This window comes from Candoia aspera, chromosome 1, assembly GCF_035149785.1.
Source record: "Candoia aspera isolate rCanAsp1 chromosome 1, rCanAsp1.hap2, whole genome shotgun sequence".
NCBI classification, from domain to species: domain Eukaryota; kingdom Metazoa; phylum Chordata; class Lepidosauria; order Squamata; family Boidae; genus Candoia; species Candoia aspera.
The window spans coordinates 190,487,832-190,514,862 of NC_086153.1; positions in this window are offsets into that span (position 1 = coordinate 190,487,832).

A 27,031-nucleotide genomic window follows, 5' to 3' on the forward strand; every position below is an offset into this window, starting at 1 on the left:
GCATTAAAACATGTTCGCAATTACGCTCGGAAATTGCCTTCATTGGATTAAGCAGCAGGTTTGGACGCGGGTTCTGGGCTCTCTCCCTGCTCTTCATATTAAAGAGCCGTGGCGGCTGCAGAAGAGCCAAGGAGGGGAGGGGGTAGGCCTTGGTGAAGAACAGCCGTGTTTACCCAAAGCGAAGGGAAGGCGCAAAGACGCGCCAGACCTTTGGAAGGGCAGCAGTGCGGTCCCCGAGCCAGCGGGGCTGGTGGCTGTTCGCGTTCAGCTCAGGGCGTAGGAGAAGGGCTGGCAGCTACCAGCCCAGCCTCGCCCGCTTCCTTGAGGGTACGACCTGTGGAACCCCGTGGGCAGTCGCTTTGCCTTGGCATCCACAAGTACACCACAGAGGCCTGGAGAGGCTCCGAGATCTGATCCCCCCTCCCCGCAGCCGCCAGTATCTCTTTCTCCTTTTCTCCCATGTAGGCTGTTAGACTTTCAGATAAAAAACTCACCGATTGGGCCCTGGTGACTTTTGGATGTCACAACAGGTGGCAGCCCCAGCCCACCTTGCCTGCGAGGCCTGGAGACCAGACTGGGAAGGCGTAGGAACCTGGGAAGCGGGCAGTCGCACATCACTTCCATGCCGTTGCCACGAAAGCAGGCGCGAGCTGGTCTGGAAGGTGCCTTTTCTTTTCCTCTCAGCCCTACAGGCTTGACCGACATTTTCAACCCAGCCTGTTGTTGTGCAGAATCGGAGCCGTGGTTCCTGCTGGGCTTACAGCCCTGCACTGCCCAGTCAATTCTCCAAGGAAAGCAGATGGAGGAGTGCAGCTGCTGAAAACACAAGGCACTCAATTACAAAACTCGCTGCCAAAGTCGGGCAGCCTTAGAGGATGCCTCCCCAGCACTGATCAGCTGCAACCCCCAAGCCATGCCCACTGCTGCCTGCCTGCCAGTGGGAAGGGGGCCACCAAAAAGCAGGATGCCTTGCCAGGACTCTCCTGTGGCAAAGGTTCATGGGAAACTCAACAGTCTGGAGAAAGGGAGATAGGGATCCATCTCCCCTCTCCCCTCTCCTCCCGCCCCTTGGAATGGCTTCCTCCTCCCCTAGACCCCAGCTTCTGTGCTGCCAGATCCAAAAATAAAGAATTATGTCTGAGTTATCCCCCGGCTGTGTGAGCTAAATGCATCCCGTCTTGTGAAGGCAGGCTGACAATCAGTGCTTGAACTGGTGTGTGTTTATGTGTGCGTGTGTGCAAAAAGGACCTGGTCACCTTATGTTTTTGCCCACTGAGCAACTGTTTTAAAATGTCTCTCTCTCTCTGTGTATGTGTGTGTGTGGTAATTTGGTTAAAATGGGAAAGGATTATAGAGTCGGCCTTGTGGATTTCTTTAGTGCCCTCCCCATTCAAACCTCTTCAGCCAAACCTCCAAATATCACCAACCTAGTTCCTTTCCTTAGAAACCATACTGAGTCCCCTGCACTGCCCCCAGAAAGCAGAGTGAAATCATAGGGCAGACTCCCTCAGTTGGTTCGCATTGGATGGGTTAGGTTTGGGCTACAACTTCCATTGTCTTTACAATAGGAACTGTAGTCCCAACCAGACTGGTTGATTATCTCTGGTTTGTAAAGTGCTGAGTAAAGCTTTGCAGCAGCAGTTTGGCTATTTTCCTGGAATCCATTGCCAGCAAAAATTCTGCATGTTGATTAGGAGCCCAGACTGTTCTAACTGACTTCTGCTCTCAGATGCCATGAAGGCAAGTGTGGGCTGGCCGGGTATTGGCAAAGGAGAAAATTAAGAGTAAGAGAGAGATTTCTCTCTGTAGGACCTGCTTAAAGGAAGGACCATTCAGCATCTGGACTCAGGCTCTGTGATCTATTTAAATTTAGGCCCTTGCATTATGCTGTTGGTCTTTCTTAGTTCCTAGAGATTCCTAAAGAGATGGGCAGAAACAACAGGGTGGAAGGATGACTAATTCCTTTTTGTTTCTTTGGAGAATCCAAAGAAATCACTGGTTTCAATTTCTTACCCCAAACCTGCCCCGTTTAGTTTCTATTTTGGGAAAAACCATAGAAGTTAGAGATACAATTCCTGTTAAGGTATCTGTCCAGCTTAGTGGAGAAGAGTTTTTAATTACACCCTTCAGTTCCTCTTGAGATGCTCACAGACACATAAACCAGCTGTCCCCTAAATTGACTCAGGGGCAAATCCCATCCTTCTTGCCCAAGTAGAATTGTAAAAAAAAGAAAAGGTGAAGGGGTGGGTGGGGGGGTGGGTGGGGGAGGAGTACAATGCCAGCAGGAGAATCACAGCACCTTTATTCCAAACCAATGAAAAGACGCAGTTCCAAAGGAACTCCTGAGCCAAAGGCGAAATACCCAGTGCCAGCTGCTTCATGCATCCTTTTTTGTTTTTTTCCAGTGCCAGATCTCATTGCAAAGTAGGAAGAGGTGATTTAAGGCTATCCGGAGTTACCCCTTTTTATAAAGCGCTGGTGACTGTTGACATTTACAAGCCATCTTGGAAGGGGAAAACCTCTTGGGTTCAAAGAAACCCAAAGGGGAAAAAAAATAGACTTTGTCCCTCTATGAAGTTAATTTTTGTTTTCTTCACTGACACCTTCGGGTCTTCGTTAAACTAGCTGCCGCTGAGGAAATGTGCCTCCTCTGCCTCCTCTCTCCATCCGGTTGTCTGTGCAGTCTTTTGAAGCAGAAATGCTCACTCTATGGAGTGAGGGATTTTGGAGCATAATAATCCAGTGCACAGGGTCCACAGTGATTCCCATTCAGTCTGGACTCTGAAGCTAAGCAGATTGGCCTTACAGTAGTGCTTGGATGGATTCTGCTAGGAAGGCCTAGGAAGAGTAGCTAAAAAGGAGTAAAAAAGTCCATGGCAATTTTTTTTCCTACTGTTACTTGGATGCTTCCTCAGGTCACTAGAAGTTGAGCTTGATTTGAAAGAAAGCTGCCCTTTTGTAGGTGTTGTTACAGCAATGGGACTTCCCCATTGATAAAACACTTTTGAGTGGAAGTGGCAAGGATTGTTCTACCTCCAATTCTGAATTGACTTTGGAGTTGTTCCCCAGTAGACTTTGCATGATCCTGGGGTTGCTTCAGCTCCAATACTGATTTAATGGATGGACTCTGTGGGATGGATGGCTTTCCTCAAAATGATGTCCTGTGTTTCCAAGCATGGTGTTCTCGTTTATGGGGCAGTGTCCCAAAGACAGCAGCTGTTCCTGAGGTCTGACTTCTCTTTGGAGTGAAGAGCCCAGGATCTAGAAGTCTGTTTCTGCCAATGGTTCATTGGCCATCAGTCAAGATTTAAAGGCAACCCTGAGTTAAAATTTTGAAAGGGGAACCTTCCATGATATTGAAGAGATCCCTGATTAGTTATTATATGCAGACTGGAACAGATGAGAGTCCAACACTTCTGCAGGGCTCCATTTGGAGAAAGCTGTATTAAACGATCTGAACAGATAGTTTGTTGAATTATTTGCTGCCTAAATTATGATAACATGGGATTTGAAAGAATCACGGGAATAGGTGGGAAGTATTTCAGTTTACTGTTGGGGATTTTATCCTCACCATCCTCTTTCAGAATGTTCTCCTGGCACTGTATAACACTTCATTGGTTGTGTTCACACAACAAGGCAAGCCCCAATTTGCTTAATAAGGGTTTACTGAATAAACAAGTGGCTTAACAACAAGATAAACCATAAACCATAGTTTGCAACTCTCAGTGGCTGGGCACATCAACGTATTTGTTAAAGCCAGCAACTTTTGATGGTTCTGAGACAGCTGAGTACAACAACATACCGTATACACATACATATGGTGTTTTTTTTTTCCTTGAAGCCCTTATTTTAACACTTCAGTCCTTTGACTCTTCTTCAGTTGGTGGGAACCACATTAAATTGGATTGCAGAATACAGTGAATCACAAGTATGTGTGATTAAATCATGGCTACTGTGCCATAAGAACCCTAAACCTTGGGCTAAAGAATAAACTATGCTTGACTTAACTATGGGTAAGCATGTAGTGTCATCACAATCACTTTGTGTCTGATGCAGAAATGTTTTCTCCATGTTAAAATAAATCTGTGGGTGAGGCAGGTGAGAAATGCTGGGGGGAAGGCCCTGGACTTTTGATTGGATCTTTAAGTGCAATGGGGAGCAAGGGAGTTACTGGGACACAGAGCAGGTGGCTAATGAGGACCCGTTGGCTAGTTTCAAGGACCTCTCCGACTGGTTAGATGGCTATTTTGCTTTCAGGAGCTTCTTTTTTTCTTTTGCTTCTGAAGGAAAATATTGAATTTGTGTTCAAGTAAAGGCTGTGAACCTGGGCCTGGAATTTTAATGCCCTGATTAATGGCAGTGGAGGACAGGGGATTCATAGCATATCGAAGTAAACGTGCATACCTGTAACTCCTTCAAATGTACAGTGCCATGAGGATGAGGATGATAGTGAATATGTACCAACTGCTTTCTTCACTGATACAGGTGTCTGCTTGGGTCACACAGCTAACAGCTTTCTCTAAGATTTTAAACTGATTTTTAAAATTTATCTAATCCTTGCCTTCTGCTTCTTTTTGCTATTCCCACTATCCATTGGAACCCACTGGGCTGAGTCGAAGTATGCCGTCCTATGTGATAGCCTTCTCCAAATAGGTGAATGTATACACCCCTTTCAGAAGATTACATGGAAGGTAGTCTAAAAATGTAATTAATTCTCATCATCCCCATCAATTGCCTTGCCCTTTAGGTACTCTGAATGTGGAACCAAAATTGTAGGCGCCGACACATTTTTTTCTGGGAATAAACTCCATTGAACTCAATGGGACTTCTGAGTAAGCTTACATATGCCACAGACGATAGCTTTAACCGTCTTTGAGAATGAATAAAATAAATAATACTAGTACTAATGGTCTTTCTGATAGTTCCCTTTTGAGAAAAAGGGGCTTATGAACCTGACGCTGGTGAGAATTAAACTCCGCTTCGTTGCGTATTGATGTGAACGCAGAGGGAGACAGCGGAAAGTGGGTTTTTTTGTTTTTTGTTTTGTTTTGGACCCTCCCGGAGAACAGAAGTCCTGGAAGAGAACCGAGCGGACCAAGTGCCGTTCATAGAATGTGATTGGTTCGAACTTTAAGGCTGTTTCCACAAACTTAGTGAAATCCAGGGGCATTTTGTTGCCAGCATTATTTGGCGAGCGCAGTTAAGTTCGCGAGAATCCAAAGCGCCTTGTCGGCGCTCCCTGCTCTCGGCGGTTCTCTGCGTTCGGGGGTTTTCTTGCAGCTCCGGGCTCCCCTCTTTCCAGCCTGCGCGCTCTCGGATCACTTGATTGGAACAGGATGACCCTCGCGGGGAGGCGATCCTTTCCTAATGCAAACGTTGCCCACCGAACTGTGCCGTCCCACACGGCTGCCTCCCTCACGCTGCTGCCCAGCAGATGGGCTGGATTACAAGTCCCATCAGGCCATGCTATTGGGGGTGGGGGTGGGAATTGCAGTCCAGATTAGCTAGAAAGCTACAATGTGGGGTAGGGAAGGGACCAAGCGGGGGGCCTGGTAGCCTGATGCCTCACCTCCGGTGCTCACGGAAATAGGAGGCAAAACGGAGAGGCAACCACTCCTCCGTGCAAAAGCTCCCCACGAGCGGCTACTACTGTCAGGTGCTCTCCCTGCCAGTACAACTCTTCTTCCTTGCTCCGCTATTTCTTTCTCCCCCGCCCCACTAACTCCATCGCATAAATCAGTGCTTAATGATGCCGCTCGCGAGGGTTTTCTCTGAGATTTTGCGGCTCGAGCTAAACGCACAATAACAATTCGGAAGAGGAATGGCCTCAGTTCACCTTGCGCCGACAAGGGCGATTTTGACAGGACTCACAGGACTCACCTGGGGATTCGGAGGAGGAGGAGGAAGAAGAAAAGAACTCCTGAACTGCTACCTGTAAAACAGTGTAGCCGGACAGGGCGATCTCTGCGCGTCTACTCAGGAGGGGAAAGTAAGCGCCGCGCAGTTCAGTGGAGCTTCCTATCAAATGAATGTATTGCAGAGGGCTGAAGTTTCGAGGCGAGATTCGGGGGGGGGGGGAAATCAGTGGGGTTTTCCGGCAGAGATGTGGCTGCAAGAGTGGAGTTCTGTAGCAGAGACGCAAGGAGGATTGTCTGCACTACAAACTCATTGACCGCTCGGAAGTCGCACTTAGTAGGGTTAGCGTAGGGTTATTCAGTCCAATAGTTTGGGTGTTTACAACTCATTGAACTACGAACTATAAGAGCTAGGCTAAAATGTGATTGACTGCTGAGGGGTCCAGTGTGGCGTGTGAGCACGGATTCCGGACGATTTTAGAAAAGCTGCTGTTTTCTTAACCCTCTCTGCAGGGAGGGACTGGGAGGGACTGCAATTCCCACGCCCAATAGCCTACTATACTCTGCAGTGTAGTGGACAATCTTAAAGGACTGGCGCGTTGAATAGTCTGAATAGATTTTAGGAATGGCCTAACATTACCATTGCTCATTAAACTGGGGGTGGGGGAGAACCCTTTAAACCCCTCATTGGTGGGTTCGTTCATCGATTCATTCCGTATGGGTGTAAATTGTGGCGGGGTGCTGGGGACCGTCTGCGAGAGGGTGGCGGTCTATTTTCTCGTCGTTGTGATGAACAATGGAGATTCGTCCTTTTGAGGCCGGCAATTGCATTCCAGAGCCCCCTGTTCTTGATCTGCGGCTGCAATCCATAAAGGCCTCCTTTGGAATATTCGCATTGATCGCAAAGGATCCCCCAGGGTAGAAGAGATGAGGGCTGCCGCCTGTGTCCAGGGACCCTCTGACTCTCATTAAATATCCTTAAGACAGCACTTGAATTGAAAGTGCTGGATCCTTTGTTTCAGTATCTGAATGGGCTGGTTATCTTGCTTAAAAGCGAGGGATTTAGCGAATGACTTGGCTTTGGAAGCCTACATGCATTTTCTTTTAAAGCGTAAAACTCGATTCACATACGGGGTTCAATGGAAAGGCAGGCAGTTAGTAAGGAAATGTTAGCAACTACACGGGTACTTTTCAAGCTTGGCACTCTGCACTCTCACCCACTTTTTTCACATCAGAACCCCATTAAATTCAGTGGGGATGAATTCCAAGAAACTCTGCCGAGAATCGGGAGTGAAATCTAAACTTCACCGAAAAGAATTAGGGTCTTCCTTCCACTTCCAAAATAAACGTGGCTCAGATCGGGTGATTTTTCTGTTAAACATCAGTGGGCGTGGCTACCAGATCGTGAGTTCGACTCTTAAGCATGTTTTCCAATCTAATTATCTATTTCCAGCGTTTAATGACTGAGTTGATTTTTTCGGACCTCCTTCTAATGGTTAGGAGGGAGGCCAAATATTGCCCCCCGCAAAGTCCCTTTAGACGGTACTTGGCGAGAGCAACCAGAGTCCGTCCTGCTACAGCTTCTTGGGGGAGGAGGGTGTTTAAGTTTGCTTCCGCCTTCTCTCTTGTCGCTCTCTAACCTTCCCAACCGCAGAACTCAATTATAAGAGCTTTGATTACAACGATATATCTTTACAGCCCTCCAAATGCGCGGGTGTCAAGGGTAACGCTTTAAAGAGGAGGCGGGGCGCAGCCATTCGTATACGGGAGAGCTGACAGCTCTTTGATGGCGAAAATGATGCTCCCGCCACTTGGCCGCCAAGGCAGGGACGCGCCGAAGGCAGGACGATGACGTCATTCCTGCGTGGAGAAAGGCAGCGGGGAAGAAGCCTCAGGACGCGGGAGGGAGGAGCGATGCGGGCCACGGGGCTTACCTTCTCGGTTTAGGATTTCCCTCGCCACCCCACCAATTTTAAAAGGCGCCTGAGGGAAAAAAAGGCCCTGAACCTGATCAGTGGAGCAGTTAGATGACTTTAAGATCTGGACTTAGCCTCTGCTGTAGATGGTCCGGTGTATCACTTAAAATAGGACAAGCCAGCCCAGCTAGGTCTAGCCAGCTTCTGGTCCATCATTTGTCCATCATTGGGCCCAAAACTTGTGTCCCAAAGTGTTTCCTGGGTAGCACCTCCAATCCTTTCTTGGTGGAAGGAAGACTAGTGAGACTCATTATGCCTGATAGTGCCACAGGCACAGATCCCGTGTAATAGAGTACGGCGCATTTTGGAATAATGAAGGCGATCAGGGCACGGCTTTTGGGATGAATTGGCCTTCAGCTCCCTGCTTCCGAAAACGAAGCTGGCTGAGAATTCCAGGAGTTGAAGGCTACCCCATCTCAAGGGGACCTGATTAGGAAAGACTGGGTCTTACCTTCAGGTTGTACATATGTCTAAGATCCCAGGGCAGTGACAGTTTGTTTGCTTTTGGCAGGCATTTGTTGCAGGGGCATCCGTTGGGTTGTTTGTGTCAAAAAAATCAAGATGGTGGTCATAACCATGTGTATGTAAAAATAAGGCAGGGTTTTGACTGTGTAATCACAACTACTATCTTGACTTTTTTGACCCTCCTTGTGGATGCCCCTGGGCATTTGAGTTTCCTGATCAGTGGTTCCATTGCTTCCTGCTCTACATTTCACTGAGCATGTTTAAGAAAGTTAAAACGATCTTACTGAGAAAGGGCCATGAAAACAGATCAGCCTATGTTTTCCTATGAAGCCCTTGCATACAGTAAGGCAGTCCTTCCCAACCTATTGCTCTGGAAGTGCTGGATAGCAGATTCTGCCATCCCAAACACTCTGGTCTTCCCCCAGTCTCCTGGGTAGGTTGGCCTGCAAATCTTGTCATCTGAGCCAGCAGCAGGGACAAGGGTGGATGAGACTGAGGTTCTTGGAATCTTAGTCCGAACATAGGAGAGCAACAGCTTAGGGGAAAAGTGAATTTGAGGCATAATGTGGGACCATCAGAAGGTTGGTATCTCTCATGCAATGTCCATTTGATTCTACTGCTTATCTCTCTCTCATAAACAATAATAGAGCTGGCAACTGAGACTCAGTTGTCGTGGTGGATAGGCAATGTAGTACAACACATCTGGGGATGCTAATTTGGGGAAACAGGAGAATGGTGCAATTGGTCTGGGCAGCGGGTTGTTCTTCTGGACTTTAAATGACCAAATTAGACAAGCACATGTCTGTGATGTCATTTCCCACTGACTCTTGCACAACATGAAAAAGAACACTTTTTTCCAACTATGGACATTTCATTGTTTCTTTCCTACCCTCAAGTGAAAGGAAAGCCTCAAAGACACTAACAGCAAGATACAGTCTAAGGCACTGGTAGCAATTCTTCTGTAGCTGCTCTCCAAGACAACCGCAGGATCTAAAGCATCACACTGTTGTAATGCAAGCTTCACCCCTTTCATACATACCTGTGATGTCACAAGGCATGTTCAAAAGTGGCGGACCTTGCACTGTGATAATGTGATATTGCTTTTATCATTTGCCCCCTTGACACCCACCCTTCCAGATACCTGTGTAGATTGTTTCCCTGAACTTTCCGTGCAAACTATTTCAACTTTGTCTGAAAAGTGTTACCTGTTACAATGAGGAGCAGAGATCCCTGCCTTCTTCCCAAGCCTCTGCAAAGAACTGTGCCGCAAAGTTATGGTGTTGCTGGAAGGTAACTGAGCTGGAACTCAAGGAAAAAGAGAATCTGTTCCCTAGAATCATATCCTCCTTTGAGCCTTCCTCAATTTGCATATAACCATGAGACAAAACTGTCCTGATAACTTTTTTTTCTGTTGTGTTGTGTCCCCATGATATTGCTTTCTTTTCATCCCTAGCCCGTACGTGAGACAGCCTCAAGTTCTGTACTGGTGTTAAAGTAGCATTTCCCCCTTTTCCAACACAATCTAAGGATAACCTCAAGATGTAGGAACTCCGTTAGGTTTTGTCACCCATGATCTTGGAGAGAAATCAAACTATTGGCAGGGACTTGGAACCTGGGGATAGGGCTTAGTATTGGGGACAAACAATTCAACAGTGGCACTGTTTTCTGCTATCTCAGGGAAAAGTGATTAGTGCTTCAACTCAGCACGGGAGAAAGGACAAAGGCTCACTAGGCCTCTTTCAAAACCCTTGGAAAGCCCAGCCAGCTCTCAGGAGGATCTATAATCTTCCAGCTCAAGGGAGTTAAAGCTTCTTTTTCAAGCTGAGAGTGAGGTAAGCATATTCCCAAGGCCACAGCAATTAGGGCTAGACAATCTGAGATACCAGTCTTTTTAACAGTGATAAGGAAAGTGATGGTGTGCTATTTATTGTTTTTTCTATTCTTGTCTTTCCCCATGAGCTCAAGATGGCAGCTCCTCCCACTGTATCACCACTACAGTCCTGTGAGCTGGGCTGGGCTGAGAGAGAGTAAAGCCCAAAGTCACCAGGTGAGCTTCATGGTAAAGGGAAGACTTGAATTTGGTTTCCAAATCCAGCATTTTAAGTGCTATATGTTACCTCTCCAATGAGCTTGCAAGCCTTTCCAAAGTGAGGCTCTCCAGATGGTTTGAACTACAACTCCTAATGGCTCCTGTGAGTATGGCAAAAGTTCAGAAATCTGGAAGTCGTAGTTCATAGAATCTGGAAGATACCACATTGATTTAGGTGACCTCCCCCTGCCTCCTGCCCCTGAATCTTGTTAAAACAATTATAGAATCTCTCTGTGAAGTTTGCCTGACCAACCTCTTCTTAATAGCAGAGGAGGGAAGGCATTTGTACACACTGTCTTCTGATGTTCTGAGGATGCCACTTCCATTAACTGTTGAACCCTCTCTTATAGGCCTCTCTTACAGGAAATTCAGTGGAATTGATACTCAACCATGTAACTGAATCAGTTAAAAGCAACTTATCTTCAGGACTTGGTTAGCTTATAATTATCCAAATCCTGGTTAGTTAATCGACCCATTTTCTGAATTCACACCACACATTCAACCATATTAGGCTAAAATGCGGTTGGTTTCTTTGCTGCTCAGCCCTCCAATCAGCCAACCACATTTGAGCCTCACATGTCACAAACGGGCCTTCAAATAAATATGGGCTGGAAGTGGACAGCAGAGCTTAACTCTGTTGAATACAAGGAGACTTGGTGCCAAGGCTCCAGTCATAGAAATGAGCTGCTTAAGTCAGCTTGTTGGTTTAGCACAACACCCCTGGATGCTCCTAGCCTGGGGAAGGCCTTGTATCTGTACCTTGATGAAGCAATGCTTGAATGAATGCCCTGTCTTTTCGGAGATGTTCTGTGGCCCCTTAATTGAGCACTTTCCTTTCTGGGAGCACAGACTTTTATCAGCTGGCAACAACACAATTTTCTTCTTCTTCTTAATGGGCCTTTTGACTTTTAGGAGAAAGGAACCATTCAGTCACGGGACTAGCAAAGCAAGGAGGGAAATAGCCTGGATCTTCCTCAGACTAGACATTCTGCTACCGGCACTAGGAGGTCTGTGTTGCATCATTCCAGCAATGAAGCTGCTCTGGAAGCTTCATGGCTGGAATGCACACTCCTCCTCTGGGTAGACACCCTTCTGGGATGAAGAAAGCACGAAGTGGGACACTAAATAGTTATGGAGAGCAACTTCATTGGACTCACATCCAAATGTTGCTGTGTTTTCCGTATTTCTGCTTGTTTTCTTTGAAGGAAGTACTACTGTGGAATAAGCCTTGAATATTGGCCGGGGGTCTGGAAATCTCTGGAAATCTCACTTGGGGATTATTTTAACAGGATGTGGTTCAGATCTGTATATATGGAGTGAACATGCGTGAAATACATTCAAGCCAGTTCAGTTGCAAACCACTGTCAGTACTGCTGAAATTAATTGGACGTCTGGCTTAGTGTGTTAAAGAACAGGCTGTTGACTGACATTCTTAGTTGATTTCAATGGGATGTAAGGATTTTGGATTAGGGTATTCATTGGCAATCACTCTGGGAACTGGGGTGAAGACCTGATTTCCGTCACTTGCTCTTGCATGAATGTTGGCAAAGGGCTGAAATTATACAGTTAAAAATATACCTGCCTTTTCCCAATGTGTCACCATAAATCAGCCAGACGGCAATGGTGGCACACTACTTCAGAAGGCTAATGGGTGCCCAAGACAAATGAGGGTGCACTTTTGCTCCTACCTCCTTGTTTTCTTCCCCCTCCCCTCTTTTCCTTTTAATTCAGACCCTGAATTATGGTTTCCAAGCTCATTTGGCAGCATCAATTCAGTTCCCAGAGAAAGAGAAGGTGTCAAATCTGGGGAAGAAGATGGCAAAAACTGCAGCCCCAAGGAAATGGAAAGGCAGGAAGAAGATGAGAAATTTAAGAAGCAGAAGGACAGAGATCCATTTCCTGTGTGGATTTATTAGCATCTCTCTGTCTTTTGCTGAGTAAAAAGTCAACACATAGATGTGCATGTATTTTTCATTCTCTGGAGGGTATGGAAATAGAATATCGAATGGAAGGGTTGCAAGGCTCCTTGGAGATCACTGAGTCCAATACAAGAGTTTGCTACTGCAGTATAGCATCCTTGACAGATGGCCACCCAGATGACTTCCAATGAAGTAGAATCTACCACTACTTCCTGAGCCAGTCTGTTCATTGCTGAACAATCCATATAGGTAGGAGACTTTTCCTGATAGCCAATATAAATCTATTTCCTTTTCATTTAAACCCAACGGTTCTTGTCCTGTCTTCTGGAACAACTGTGAACAATGACTGTGCAGAATTTTCTTCTCCAGACTAAATATACATAAAGCCTTCAAGTTTAGGCATTATTAAGCATACAGTATATCAAAACCAAGGAAAGTTCTCCATAGTTTTTTTTCCCCCCAGGCTCCTTATTATATTGGTTTTGGGCATACTCCAGCTTGTCAATATCCTTCCTAAAGTAGTGTCCACAGCTGGATATAATATTCTTGGCGAGATCTGATCCGAACATAATAGAGAGGAACAATGACCCCTTGATCATGGAACTACACCTCTGTAGATGCAGCTGCATCACACTATTTGCTCATGTTCAGTTTGCAATTCACCAAGATATCCATTTCCTTTTCATCTGTACTGCTGTCCAATATGGTCCTTCCATCATATGGCTTTGATATTTTTACCCAAATGTAGGAGAGTGCATTTGTCCTTGCTGAAATCCATCTTGCTTGTTTTTGCCCACAGTCCATTTTGTCAAGATCCTCCTGAAAATAAGCTGTCCTATTTGGTATCACCTCTCTTTTTCACCATCTGCAAATGTCATAATCGTATTTTCTAAACCTTCATCCAAGTCAGGTATAAATACACTGAACAGCACAAGGCCTAGCCCTGTGGTATACCATACAACACTTCCCTTCAACTTGAAGCTGTTGGGTATGATTGTTCTACCAACTCTGTAACCATATAATACTAGCATAGTCCAGCCTACATTTGGTCATCTTCTCCATAGAATTTTGTGGGAGACTGTCAAATGCTTTGTCTAAGTCAGGGTACACTATTACTACTACATTCCCATGGTCAATTAAACTGGTCACTCTATTAAAAAAAGTAGTTCAGGTTGGTTTATTGTGAGTTATTCTTGATAAGTCCAAGCTGGCTCCTGCCAAGCAATGCATTCTATTCTAAATGTTCACATATCAACAGCTTAATAATTTGTTACAGAGTTTTGCCCAGTATTGATATCAAACTGACAAGCCTGTAGCTACCCCGGTCTTCTCCCCCCCCCCCATTTTTTTTTGAAGATAGGAACATTTGCCTTTCTTCAATCCTCTGGCACAATGCCCATCCTAACCCTAACCCTAACAACACTTTAATGAGAAAGAAAAATGACAGCTTAGGAAACCATGTTTCCTAACTCTAGGAAACCATGTTTCCAAACCATGTTTCCTAACCCTAACCCTAAGGTTCTTTTTGTTACTCTGGGTTGGAGGTCTTTTTGTTTACTCTGTTTTACTGTTTCTTTATGAGCCCAGCCGCTCGGTTTTAGGAGCATGCTGGTGAATGCTGTAGGAGGGATTTTAACAATAAAAAAATATGTTGTTTCCTAAAAAAAAGTGTTGTTTCCTAACCCTAACCCTAACCTTAACCCTAACCCATCCTCCATGATTTCTGAAAGATCACAGAAAAGGGATCCAAGGTGGCTTTCACAAGCTTCTTCAAGACTTTCAGATGTGGCCTGGAGATTTAAACTAATTCATGGGAGCCACGTACTTCCTAACTATATACTCAAAGTAGCTGAGGTAGTCTTCCTTCTCCTCCAAATATTACTGCCTTACCATCTTCTCCTAATAGTGGTCCCACCTTTAAGTTTTTATTTGATTTTGTACTAATATAGCCAAAAGCCCTTTTTGTTGCTTTTAGCTTCCCCTGAAAGCTTATTTTGTGCTTTAACCATTCTAACTTTCTTTCTGAAGATATTGGCTACTTGATAGTACACCTCCTTGGTAATTACACCCATGTTCAACTCCTATATATAGAGTTCAGTTGAACACTCCATATACATTCACATGGTTTCCTAAGCTGTCATTTTTCTTTCTCATTAAAATGGTGTTCAATTGTACTACCAATATCTTATTTGGGGGAAGATCCCAACTCTCTTCCATTTTTTCTGACTTGAGGAATTTGATCTATGGGATCTGCTTAGTACTTCTCTAAGCTTGTCCTGTCCTGAAATCTAGTGTTGTCCTGAAATCTAGTGTTGATATATCACTATTTTCTCTTTCTGTAATATTTGAACCCCAAGACAACATAGTCACTTCCTCCCAAAGTTCCTACTGCTCTTAACTCTTTAACCAGCTTTTCCCTACTGGTTAGGATAAGACCTGGGAGAATCAATTCCTTTGTCTCCTCTTCCACATTCTGGAAAATGAAACAGCAAGACCACAAAGACCTTTTGGAGATCTTGCAGCCTAGGCCAGGTTAGTTTTCCAACAGATGTTGTGATGGTTTAAGTCTCCTGTTAGTATGTGTCTCTGAAACTGTGTATCTTGTCCAGATTATCCAGAACTTTTGCTTGATTAGCACAATAATATTGTTATAGTTCTCCTTTCCTTATATTCTTACCCAAATGCTTTTGACTGGACCCTCACACTCAAATTCCTGGATCCCAATACATTTATACATATATATTGCCTTCACATATTTTATAATTCCTCTCCCTTTGTCTGCCTTATTCCTTTTGAATAAACTGTACCCTTCAATCTCAGCATCCATCTCATGGGTTTCATTCCATCAGATTTCACTAATGCTAACCAAATCATAGTTATCATGACTGCAGAATTAGCCACTATCTGTGCCAGCTAAACTACAATCTTTTTTTATAGCTTTATTTCGTATATTTTCTTGCCATCCAGCCATCATATCATCATCTCCTCTCATCTCTGCTACAAGTGATAGAACTGTCATCTGGATTCCCAAGGTTTCTGTAGGTTGAAAGCCTTCCAGCTGAACTTGCCAGACAATAAACTTATTTGTACGATAAGAAAATAGTGGAATGAAGTGAGTTAATGCTGTCTGACTAGTGAGATTCCAGATCTATATTCTCGTGAGGTCAGAATATATACTGTGGGCCCAAGATGTTAGTGCAGTATCAACAGCATGCCCTGTCAGTATTAACATTATCTAGATTTATGCTTCTTCAACAGATAAAGGTGATGATATAATAGAGGAATTTTATGAAAATGTTAAAAACATGCTACTGTTCATTAACTTTCCTCCACAACTCTAATAATCCTAATGGGTGATTTCAGTGCAAAAGTAGGAAAGATTTAATATGAATATCCGATAGGTGAGTATGGCTTAGGTATTAGAAATGAACATGGTGGCTGATTGATACAATTCTATGAGGAAGTACATTGTGCTGATACCACTACCTCCTAGAAATTACCATGTATGAGACTATATAGTTGGGTATCACCTGCCAATATGCAAGAACATATAGTTAGAAATCAAACAGATTATATTCTTACTAATGAAATATTTGGAAATAGTATATTAGGTGTGAAAACATACTTAGGGGCTAATTATTGTTCTAATAATTGTCCATTAGTAGTAAAAATGAGGTGAGATTCAAAATGATGAAAAGATAAAAAAGGAAAATACTAGAATTATAAATCATAGTATCTAAAAATTATCAGAGGTAAAATAAAGTATAGACATCATTATGAAACAAATGGAAGAGTTTAACAACCGGAATGATGTGAATGAAAACTGGAAGATGGCTTGTGAATTACTGATACAAATTATCAGTAGTTGAAACAGGTAAAGAAAGCATAGATGACAAATGAATTTCTAGAGTGACTGGAAGGACATCATAACATGAAAAACACAAATAAGGAGAAAACATAAAAAGAAAACATATAAAGATATTCACCAGAAGATCCAGAAAAAAAATTGACCTGCAAAACTAAAATGAGTGATAGATGTAATGAAACTGAAGTGCAGGAAGCTAAATATGATATTCTTAATATGCATTAAAATAAATAAAATTACAGGCACAGATAGAATCTAAAATACCAATATATGGAGAATATATAATTGCCATTAACCCTCCCCATGACATGCATGGGAAGTATATGTGGAATAACTTTTTATGACAATAAAGCACCACATTATAATTAGCCAAATGCAGATATAGGACCTCATATATGTAGAGAAGTCACACAAGGAATTAAAAATTAAAAAGTGATAAGGAGGTGGAACCTAATGGCATCCCTGCATAAACACTAAAACCAAAGAATGTAAACATTTTAACAAAATTGTTCAGTATAATCTTTGATACAGGGATTATTTCATATGATTGGCTAATAACTATATTCATTACCCTATTTAAAACAATGCCAAAAATGCAATGAATACTGTACAATAAGTCTGATGAATAATGTTTTAAAAATAGTTCTTAAAAGAGTACACAACAGGATCTGCTGATGCTGTTTTGAGTCTCACCCAGTTTGGATTCAGGCATAGATCAGGTAATAGAGATCCTTTTTTTAGTATAAAATGTCCAGCAGAATATTGTAGAGAGATGAATGAGGATGTTGATGAGGCAATGGTCAGGATAACCATTAAACTGCTGGGGAATTTATATAAATTTTAAATATTTTCTATATTTTCTATTTATATTTTTACGATGTACTAGTTTTTATGATTTTAATCTGTTATTTTAATTGAATTGTAAACTGCCCAAAGTCTCTTGTGAGATGGGCAGTGCAGAAATGTGAGAAACAAACAAATAAATAAATAAATGTACAACTTTGTCCTCCAACATCTGGAGTCCACTTCCTATCTTTATTGACACAGAGCTTTTTCTAGGGTCATGTAATCACTGTTGTGCTTCATTACAACAGTAATGAAGACCAGCTTTCTATCACTTCAGTGAAGGCTAGGTGATGCTTTGAAAATGTTCTAAGTCACCAGTCCGGAACTGGCCTATGGTGGCGGCTCAGAAATAGGTAAAACCTTCCTGTATTTTGAACCTGGCCCACAATAGATTTTGAAGCACTTTGACACGCAGCAAAAACTTCCTTCAGTTCTGGTATAAATATTCAGAACCAGGCCTTCATTGGGATGTATTTTGTGAATGTTTCTCCTTTTGAAATCCAATACCAATTTGACTGTTTGTTTTATGTGTTTATATTATTGCTTGTTTCTTTTATATTTATACTGTGGACATTTTATTGCACTTTTATGGACGTGTGTAAACTGCTGAGAGCCTTTTTCGATTGCAGGGTAGAGTAGGGGGTGGGTATGAGTCACATACATACATACATACATATTTGACAGAAGTGCCCCTTATTTTAGAAATATCCTCAAAGTTGAATTTCAAAAGGAAAAAAGTTGGTGCTTAAACATTGTCTCTGAATTGGGAAATCAAGACAAACTTTGTTTTCCAGGCAGATGTTTATAATCACTGTATAGAGCTCACTTCTATACTACAGCCAACAGGACATGTCAGCTGTTATGTCCTGATTCTAAAGAAGTGACACTGATGTCACTTCATCAGGTAAAAGTTCAGTCAAGTTGACTTGACTCCCAATCAGGGCCATAACTAGGGACTCTGTCACCTGGGGCAAACATGGATTCCACGCTCATTTTGACACCCCCCAAGTGCTCATTTTGGCCACCCCCCCAGTGCGGCACCCAGGGCACATGCCCTGCTTGCCCGCCCCCCAGTTGCGGCCCTGCTCCCAATAACTTTTTGGAACACAAGTTTTCTTGGCAATAGTATACTGCAGAAGTGCTGCTCTTGCCTTTTTAGGATGCTTATTTGACTTCCCAGTCTAGCCTATTTAACTTCAATTAAATTGTTGGGGAATTGAAGCAGAGGCCCAATGGGAGCTATGAGAACAATCAGTCGGTTTGCATTTGTTTGCTTGGAAATAAGCCTCATTAACTCTAAACGTACGTGTACCAATTGCCTCCTGATACAGCACTTTCTGATACAGCATGGCCGCTTGCAGAGGGATTTATCCTCCAGGGAAAATATGTTCTCTACGCAGCACCCAGTTTCTACTAGCGCTGGAATCAAATGCTGCCTTTACCCACAAATATGGGAGCGAGAGAGTGGTAAGAAAATGGCAGGTTGCTGGAACTCTCCCAATTAAGTAGCCTCTAGCATTGTTGTTGTTGTTGTAAAAATACAAGTGGCAAAAAAGTTGTGCCTTTGGAAGACATTTTTATGGAAGGAAGCAGGCAGTGACCTTTTATCTTTTAAAATCTGTTATTTACAAGCGAAGTTGTTGACTCTCTAATTGCAACTTAGAAACCAGCATACAGTCTCATTCAATCTCTGACTAGCTGCTACATTTCAGTTTCCTAACACATTTTTGTTTCCTTAGGGATTGTCTATATATGCTGGAAGTGAATCCCAAGGTAGATTATGAATGCAGAGTTGAGGGAATTGGATGGTCTGAATGCAGAAAGATTCCAAATACTGAAAAGTGGGTGGATTAGATAAAACCACCCTTCATTATTTTGAAATTGGCTTTGTAATCCTAAATCGAACCAGATGGACACACAAGGAGTAAAGAAAGAAAGATGATTAAAACTCCCAGAGTTCCCAGAAAGCACGGCCAAGTTGGAAATTTGGGAGTTGTTGTCTGGGGCCAGTTTGGCTAAGGCTGTTTACAAGTGTGTGAACATGCACACAAAGAGAATTCAAGAGAATTAATTCTGAGCGATACCGCAGTTGAATGCACACTGCTGTGGGACGAGAAATCCCATTAAACACAGAGGGATTTACTTCTAAATAAAACTTTATACATGTATGGATCAAAATCACGCCCAAATCAGTGAACACTATTTTGTTTTTAAAATGTACCGTATATATAATTGTTATATTATCAAAGGGCTGTTGTTGCTGTTATTTTCTTGCCTGCTTAAAAGCCTAGTATGGAAAGAAAGGGGGGATACAGGTAAGAGTCCTCCCACCCACCCCCATCTGCGCACTAACAGTGCCAGGAATTGTATCTAAAGGATCCTGGCAATCCCAGCTACATTTCCTAATGGAGCTCCTGTTACTTGGTGGATCAGACGGTTACCAGGAATGATCAAAAGTAAATTAATGAAGTGGAGGATGAAATGAAAGCTATTGAGCATCAAATAATCTCCAGCTATTCTACTACTGTTTAACTTGTTAACCTCATACCAAGCAATCAATATTTTGAATTATTTCCCTGTTGGCAGCTTTAAAGATAACATCTTGAAAATTGATTAGTGTCAAAATTACAGCGGCTCTTTCCAAACCATGAAAAGCCTTTTCCTTCTTTTACCTATACTATCCAAATGGTCAATTTTCCCTCCATCCAACATTATCAACGTAGCTCTCATTACAAAGTCTGGGACTTAGAGACACCCTGCAATGGAACAGTTGTGCAAAACTTACCTTTTCTTTTTCTTTTTTGCATATTCAATACATGCAGTAATCAATCCAAACTCAATATTTTGGTGTTGTCATATATGATCAAATCAGAAACTTTGGGGCCAGCCATTTTATTTTAAGAGACATTGCTCCTAGACTACAACAGCCATTCCCAACTATCAGTCCAAAGGACACATTTCCTTTCTTTGCATTTTGGTTTATTTCCCCACAATCTATGACTCTTGCTTGAGAATATATCCTCTTGAGATGGGTGGAAGTTAGTTTTCAAGTAAACATGTATAGGTTACATATGTAAATAAGAAAGGTAGGTATCAACCCCACAGTGGTCTGCTTAGCCTGATACGGCTCTTTCCATCTTCCATAGGATCATTATCACCAACTGGCTAGTAGGTGTTAGAATTATCAGGGATCAACTCAGCATTGTCTCATAAGCATAAGGGGATCACTCTAGTAAACGCATCTCTATTGTGCTTGTGGGATGTCCCATGGATCACCTGATTTCCACTTCCTCCTTCTTCTTGGGCTTGGGGATTAACAATCTCCATTACCCTTCTGGCAGACCTGCAAGCAGGAGGTGCTGCATGCAGCTCCTCCCCCTACCATCTTGCCTGCACGCAGAAATTTCTATTTCCATAAAGTGTCTACAAAGAACCAGTGATGATTAAATGCTTTCCACTATGAACCTACCTGTATCCAGATCTACTGAATAAAAGTAAGCTATCTCTATTTTCTCCATCTAACTACAGTGTGAAGACTGAATTTATTTTCTGAATGCAATTAAGCTTAATGTGCAAGTTCTCTCTTGGTTCATGCTTCTACTCTGCAAGATTGCTGTTAGCTGCTTGGAGTTCTTTTATTAACCTTAAAAACTCCATCAGTAGGAAGGGTCTTAGATAATTCTTTCCTGTTCCTGAACATTTTATATTGTATTTTTTTTTATTATATATTGTATTTTTATTTACAACTCTTTATATTTTTGAAGCTACTTTAAGAGGATTGCTGTCCTGAAAGGCAAGGTATAAATAATTGTAATAAAGCAATAAATAGCTGTTTGGTAACATAAAAAATAGTCAGGTAGAAATTCAGGGAATAACACTACCTCAAATAAGAGATGAAAGAATTCTTGTACATATTAGAATCACTTAAAAAAAGAGGAGAGAAAATGAGCAAGATCAGCACCACATGCATGTTATTTAGAATGGACTATAGTATTTAAATAAAAATACTGTAATTTAAATATTAAGACAATATCTATAGTGAGGAAGATTATAACAAGGTGGTTTGTGAGACTGTTAGGTCTGCAGTCCATCTGCTCAGTGTGAATGGGACTTCTAGGACCCTGTTCCCCATCCTTATGGCATCTTTACATTTGTCTCAGATTGGACAGCTTTTCCAACAAAGCCAGTGAGATGTTTGGGATGCTATCTGGGACTGGTGGGAACTCTCTTCTGGCATATTTGGAGGGCATCAGCCTATTTACCTGTGAAATAAAAGAGCTGCTTTCTGACAACCTTTATTATTGGTCTGTAAGTAGAGCACATGGTCATCCTTTCATTTTTATTTCATTTCAGTTTCTCATTGCTAGGCAACTTTTGTCCCAGCAATAGATTTTCCACAAAAGAAGCCGAAGCATTACTGGGCCATATTGATCACATGGAATAATAAGCAGCAGCAACAACAACAATGACAACGATCATAACCAAGGTGCTTCACTCAGTGTAGTGTCAGAGTAAGGCTGGGCAATAGGTGGGTCTCCAAATGATACTGAACTTTAATTCTTAGCAACTCCCAATCAATTTAATTTAATCAATTCCATTCCATTCCATTCCATTCCAATTCAATTCATTTAGGTTGCTGTTAGCTTCAGAATGACTGTGGGTGGCTCACGATATGACGAAGAGAATAAATACAATACAATTCAAAGAGACAGAGCCAACAGAAACAAATAGGATAAAGACAAGATAAAAAACAAGGTGGCGAATCCAGCCAACATACAAAAAAAACCCCAGGTATCAACACATATGCACAAGTGGCACCAACCACCCTAGCCCAGGGCCTACATGACCGACATGGACAACAATTACGAGGTTCTCTACCTAGGCCTTGAGAATGCTTGCAGTCTGTATCCAAGAACTCTCTATCATTTTCCTTACAAGGTTGTACATGTTTTCCCATCTGACAGTAAAAAGTAGGTAGCGGTTCATTGAAACCAATCTCAGAACACCTTATTTGCCTATACTGCTATTCATCTAGAGACCTGGAAGAGTGGCCTTTGAAAAATGGAAGGAGCGTTTACTAAATCTTTGTGTCAACCAATGTCAAAGTGAATGGGGGACGGAGTGTTAGAGAGAGCCCATTATGTGGTTACTATTTGTTTAGATTGGTTTGTTTCCTCAGCTGTTCATGTTTTATATTGTGTTTGGGTATTGTTTTTAAATGTTATAAGCTGCCTAGAGTTGCTGTTGTGAGATGGGTGGCTACATAAATCAAATAAATAAAATATAGCAAGCCAGCTTAGCTGTTGGACCCATAAAATTTGCTGATCATGTTTCGTCTTCTACATCAGTCGCTTCATTTACTAGGAAAGGAATAAGAATTGGCAGCATCAACATACATACCAACAGCAATCTACATGCTTTAGGTGCTGTTTCTCATCTAGCCAAGAAATGCACCAGAAGAGGTGCAGAAGAGGCATGTATTAGCAGGCTTGGAATCTTTGAGGCTTGCAGATGCCTGAAAAGCATTAAATAACAGGAAGAGGGACAAAAATGGTTCAGTGAAGACTGGGGCTCCTCCATGCTGCTGGAGGCCTTGCCCACTGCCAACTGCCACTCTATTGTATCACCATTGCTCCCAGATTTGGGGAAGATGAGGAAGGATAGAAAGGCCTCCTGGATGACCAGCAGGGAAGTGGAAAAAAACAACTGAACTCCACCCAGTGATCCATCCCCTATCTTCATTATTTCCTTGCTTGTTGGCTTTCATGGCAAAGAAAAGAAAAACACCACTGAACGCATGGGAAGAGCAACAAAATTGTCCCTATGATTTGTCTAAAGAAATGGAGGGGCTGATAAGATGCTATGGCACATTAGCTTCAGCAAGGAAGGGAGAAATCCCAAGAGCAGGAGTTCTCACCAACAGCATCTTAAGAGGAAATGTTACAAAACTGCCTTTGCAGCATTTCCTCTGGAAAAGGAACTGAGATGATAGGGAATAGGGCTTTACAAAGCTTCAGGTTCAAAGGCAGAACAGTGCTTTGGAGCACAACTGGGTGCATGTATTGTATAGCCATCTGCAACTCCTTAAACCAAAAGCATCTTTTCCCAGTATTGTGCTGCAGGGGTAGAGAAGGGAGGTATGTTTTGGTGTGTTTGGTAGGCACAAGAAGGTGAATGATTGTTGGGATGGAAGATGTTAGTGGAAGGACAATGGAAGTGTATGTCCTGATAATAAGTGCTCAGTGCTGTAATATTTCATTAAAGGCCCCAAGTATTTATTTCTGCATTTGAATTAATAAAACCCCTGAAATGTTTCTGCCTTCCAATGGTGCATCTATAATTATGGAATGTTCCAGATTCCAATGCTTAATGTAGAATGTTACCTTAACCTGCATAGGTTTTCCTTCTGACAAGAAAAGCAGTCTGTTTCTAAAATGGTAACTGTATTTCGTTTCTCCTGTCTGAACATAAAAGCATTGGCCAGATATGGTGGTGGTGATAGTGGTGGTCTTGCTGCAAGAAATGACATGGCTACTCAACTGAAATGTATTTACTTGTTTTTATCAGCAGATTAAGCATTTAAATGCTAGGTAATTTTAAACTAATTTTAAAAAGCTATTTAACCAGTCCTAATTTTAACAGTATGAGTATGCTTAAAAAGTGGATGAAATGTCCCAAGCTGATTTTAAAATCCAACAACATTTAATGTGAACTGGCAAAGGACAATTAAAAGGCTGATTTCTCTCCTCAGCTCTCAGTTTCTTTTACACATGACTTTTAATGTTCCCCATTATCTTTGTCTACCCACATTAGATTCCCCACATTTAACATGAAGGGTGTAGCCTGGGTGCTTGGATTTTGCTTTGCTAGGATGAAATCCCATCTGTGTATACTGAGAATTACTCATGAAAGTTATATCATCAGCGATATACTAATCACTTATCTATTTTAAAATTTAAGTCATCACTAATTTAATTCAATCTGCAATCTAAAAGAAATCAAAGAATTATTATGAACATGACTCATATGCATGAAAACGGGAATAAACATAATAATACACTGATTAATATTTGAATTTAAGTCAAGTTAGCTAAAAATATTTACACAGAAACAAGTCTTTTTGATTTATTTTTCTAAATACATGTGTTTGGATCACTGACTATTTGAATCAATTTTAAATTTGAATAATACCCTACACAAATTGAAGAAAATATTATTGATAGATCTTGGGAGTACAAATGAATATAAAATAGGAGAGGAAGGAGTAGTAAGCCATTTCAGGAGCTACAAGTGAACAATTTTAATAACTTCTATAAACAGTGTAACTATAAAAAGACAATACTTTTGATTCTGTGATAACTGAACTTAAGGAACTTCATTGAAAGAAAGCTTCCTGTTTCTTCCACCTTCCTAGATTCCCTAAAATGTGTCCTGAGACGTCAGGACCCCCGCCCCACAAACAGTATGGGATGGACTGTGTATAGCTGCTGGGGGAGACAGGAGCCCTTAACTGGGATGGCCTCAATACCATGGTAGTGCAGCAACCTCCATTATTCTTTCTGATCTTCTATAAATACATTTCAACTTCCAAATTAGTACTAAGTGGAAATCCAAACCATTATGAGCCATTATCTTCTCAATAACACTTCTCCTGTTCTGAAGGAAACTAGGTTAAAGAATCTGGCCATAAAATGTTGCAAGATGGGCTTTGGGATCCAGCCAGCCAGCCAGCCTACCTTCTTCCGACATTCTCCCTTTTCTGCCAATAGCCAGCATTCTGTAGTCATGGAGGAAGGATGGCCTGCCCTTGCAGCCTGTCAGTTCTAGAACTTGTGGTCCTCTCCTTGCACACCTGGAGAAGGTTCGTACACACACATAATCCACTGATGTCTCTGGTCATTCTTTCTGCAGGATTTTAAACTGTTTGAGAGAACTCTGAACTGATCAAAATCACTTGCCATGCAACAGTAAATAGCTCTGCATCATACGGTCTTCTGTGTCCTGAAAAAAATGACTGTTGCCATGCACTGAAGGGAGCATAGCATTAGTGCTATATTTCTCCCTCCCCCCGTTTACTATCATAAGAGTAGCAGATATACTTAAAATAAAAGCTATATTCTGTGTCACTAATTAAGAGGAAGCCTAAAGTCCTTCTACTCAAGTGTAAGAACTCAGTATCTTACAGCTTTCCTCTTATGGAGAAAATGGCTCTTAAATTATACAAGTTGTTTTAACATTTACAATTGCTTTTGATTAACCTTTGTAACACTTCCATCCTCACATGTATGGCTGATGTTTGCCCAAGAACTGCAAGTAAAATGAGTCACCAGTGAGGAATTTATGGGAAAGATCATGACAAAAATAGTGTCCCTGTTTAGAGGGAAGGTACTATAGGTTTTATTGCTTTGCCAGAAATACATAGTTAAATTTATCTATAAAACCTGACTTTGATCCTGTTGTTCTTTTCCCTGGCCTTGAGCAAATAGCCTGTACCTGTATTCTAGGTTCAGAAGTACTTGGTAAGTTTTTTTGGGTGATTTAAACTAGACTTCATCAATCTGGTGCCTTTCAGATATGTTGGGACTACAACTCTCAGAAGTCCCAACCAATATTTCCAACTAAAGACTATGCTGACTGAAAGATTTGGGAACCACAGTCCCAATATAGCTGGAGAGCACCAGATTGGAGAAGGCTAAAGTGACATTTCTTCATTAGCTTCCTTATAATTCTGCAGTTGGGTCCGCCAAAGCAGTTTGACAGGAGGGGTACTACAAGTTCCTCTTTGATAGTCCATCTTTTCGTACGATTGGCGAACTCTTGTAGTGGATCTCTTCCTGACCATTATCCTACTTCTCCTTTTTTAATGTTAGAATTTCTTTAAAAAAGAAACCTCCAAGTTTACCCCATTGCATCAGTGCACATACAGTATTGCAAAGATGAAGACCCTAAATCCACAAACTCTGGCTATACTACAGTCCTGACTTTTTTAAAATTACTTTTTCGTAAGATCAGCCACTCTGGAGATCCAGATGGCTCTCATCCGGTTGGCCTTCTGAAAGGCCTTGAAGATCTGTTTTTTTCTCCTTAGGTACTGGAGTAGGTACCGACAGGAAGCTCTGGCGCGGGCTGGTCCATGAAGTCACGAAGAGTCGGAAGCGACTGAGCGAATGAACAGCAGCAACTGGAGTAGGTGCTGGATGAGACTGTCAATAATGATTGGAATGTTGAATGATTGTGGACTGGCTTTGGCTTATATTATGTTCTCTCTCTCTCTCTCTCTCTCATTCTCTCTGCTCTACCTTGTTGGCTCTGTTTTTGGTTTTATTCCTATGTCAGCCACACAGAATCACAGTTTGTGAATTGGGCAGCCATATACATGAAATGAAATGAAATGAAATGAAATGAAGTGAAATGAAACAAAAGGATCCAATCTGCCCCCCGACATCAGTGCACTGAATATATACTTAGAATTGCATAATTCCTTTATTTTATTTATTATATCAATTTATATGGCCGTCCATCTCAAATTCATGAGTCTGGGTGGCTAACAGTAATTAAAATTGCATATAAAAAGATTAAAAAGTAAAAACAAGAACACACAGGTAATCCATAGCCAAGATAAAAACAAAATCACTGATGACAACTCAATACAACCATTGCGTAGGCTCTGCCCTACATCCAGATCTCCAGGCCCAGTGACAAACCATGTCTTTAAGTTCTTATGAAAGGCGGATAGGATTGAAGCTAATCTAATCTTATTAGATTTGTTAATATTAATAATAATAAAATTATTATGCACTAATAATATTATTATATATGCATTAATAATTGTTAAGTGCATGTGCAAATATATGTATACCCTGGTTTCTGTTTAGACCATATACACCTTCCATTTTTTAAAAAAAAATAAAAAAATTTTAATCATGCAGTTTTAGCAAGGGTAACAGATTTATTCAGGAGCTATGTAAGGAAGATTTGGGGACAGAAAAAAGCTATAACCAAATGAAAAGGGACAG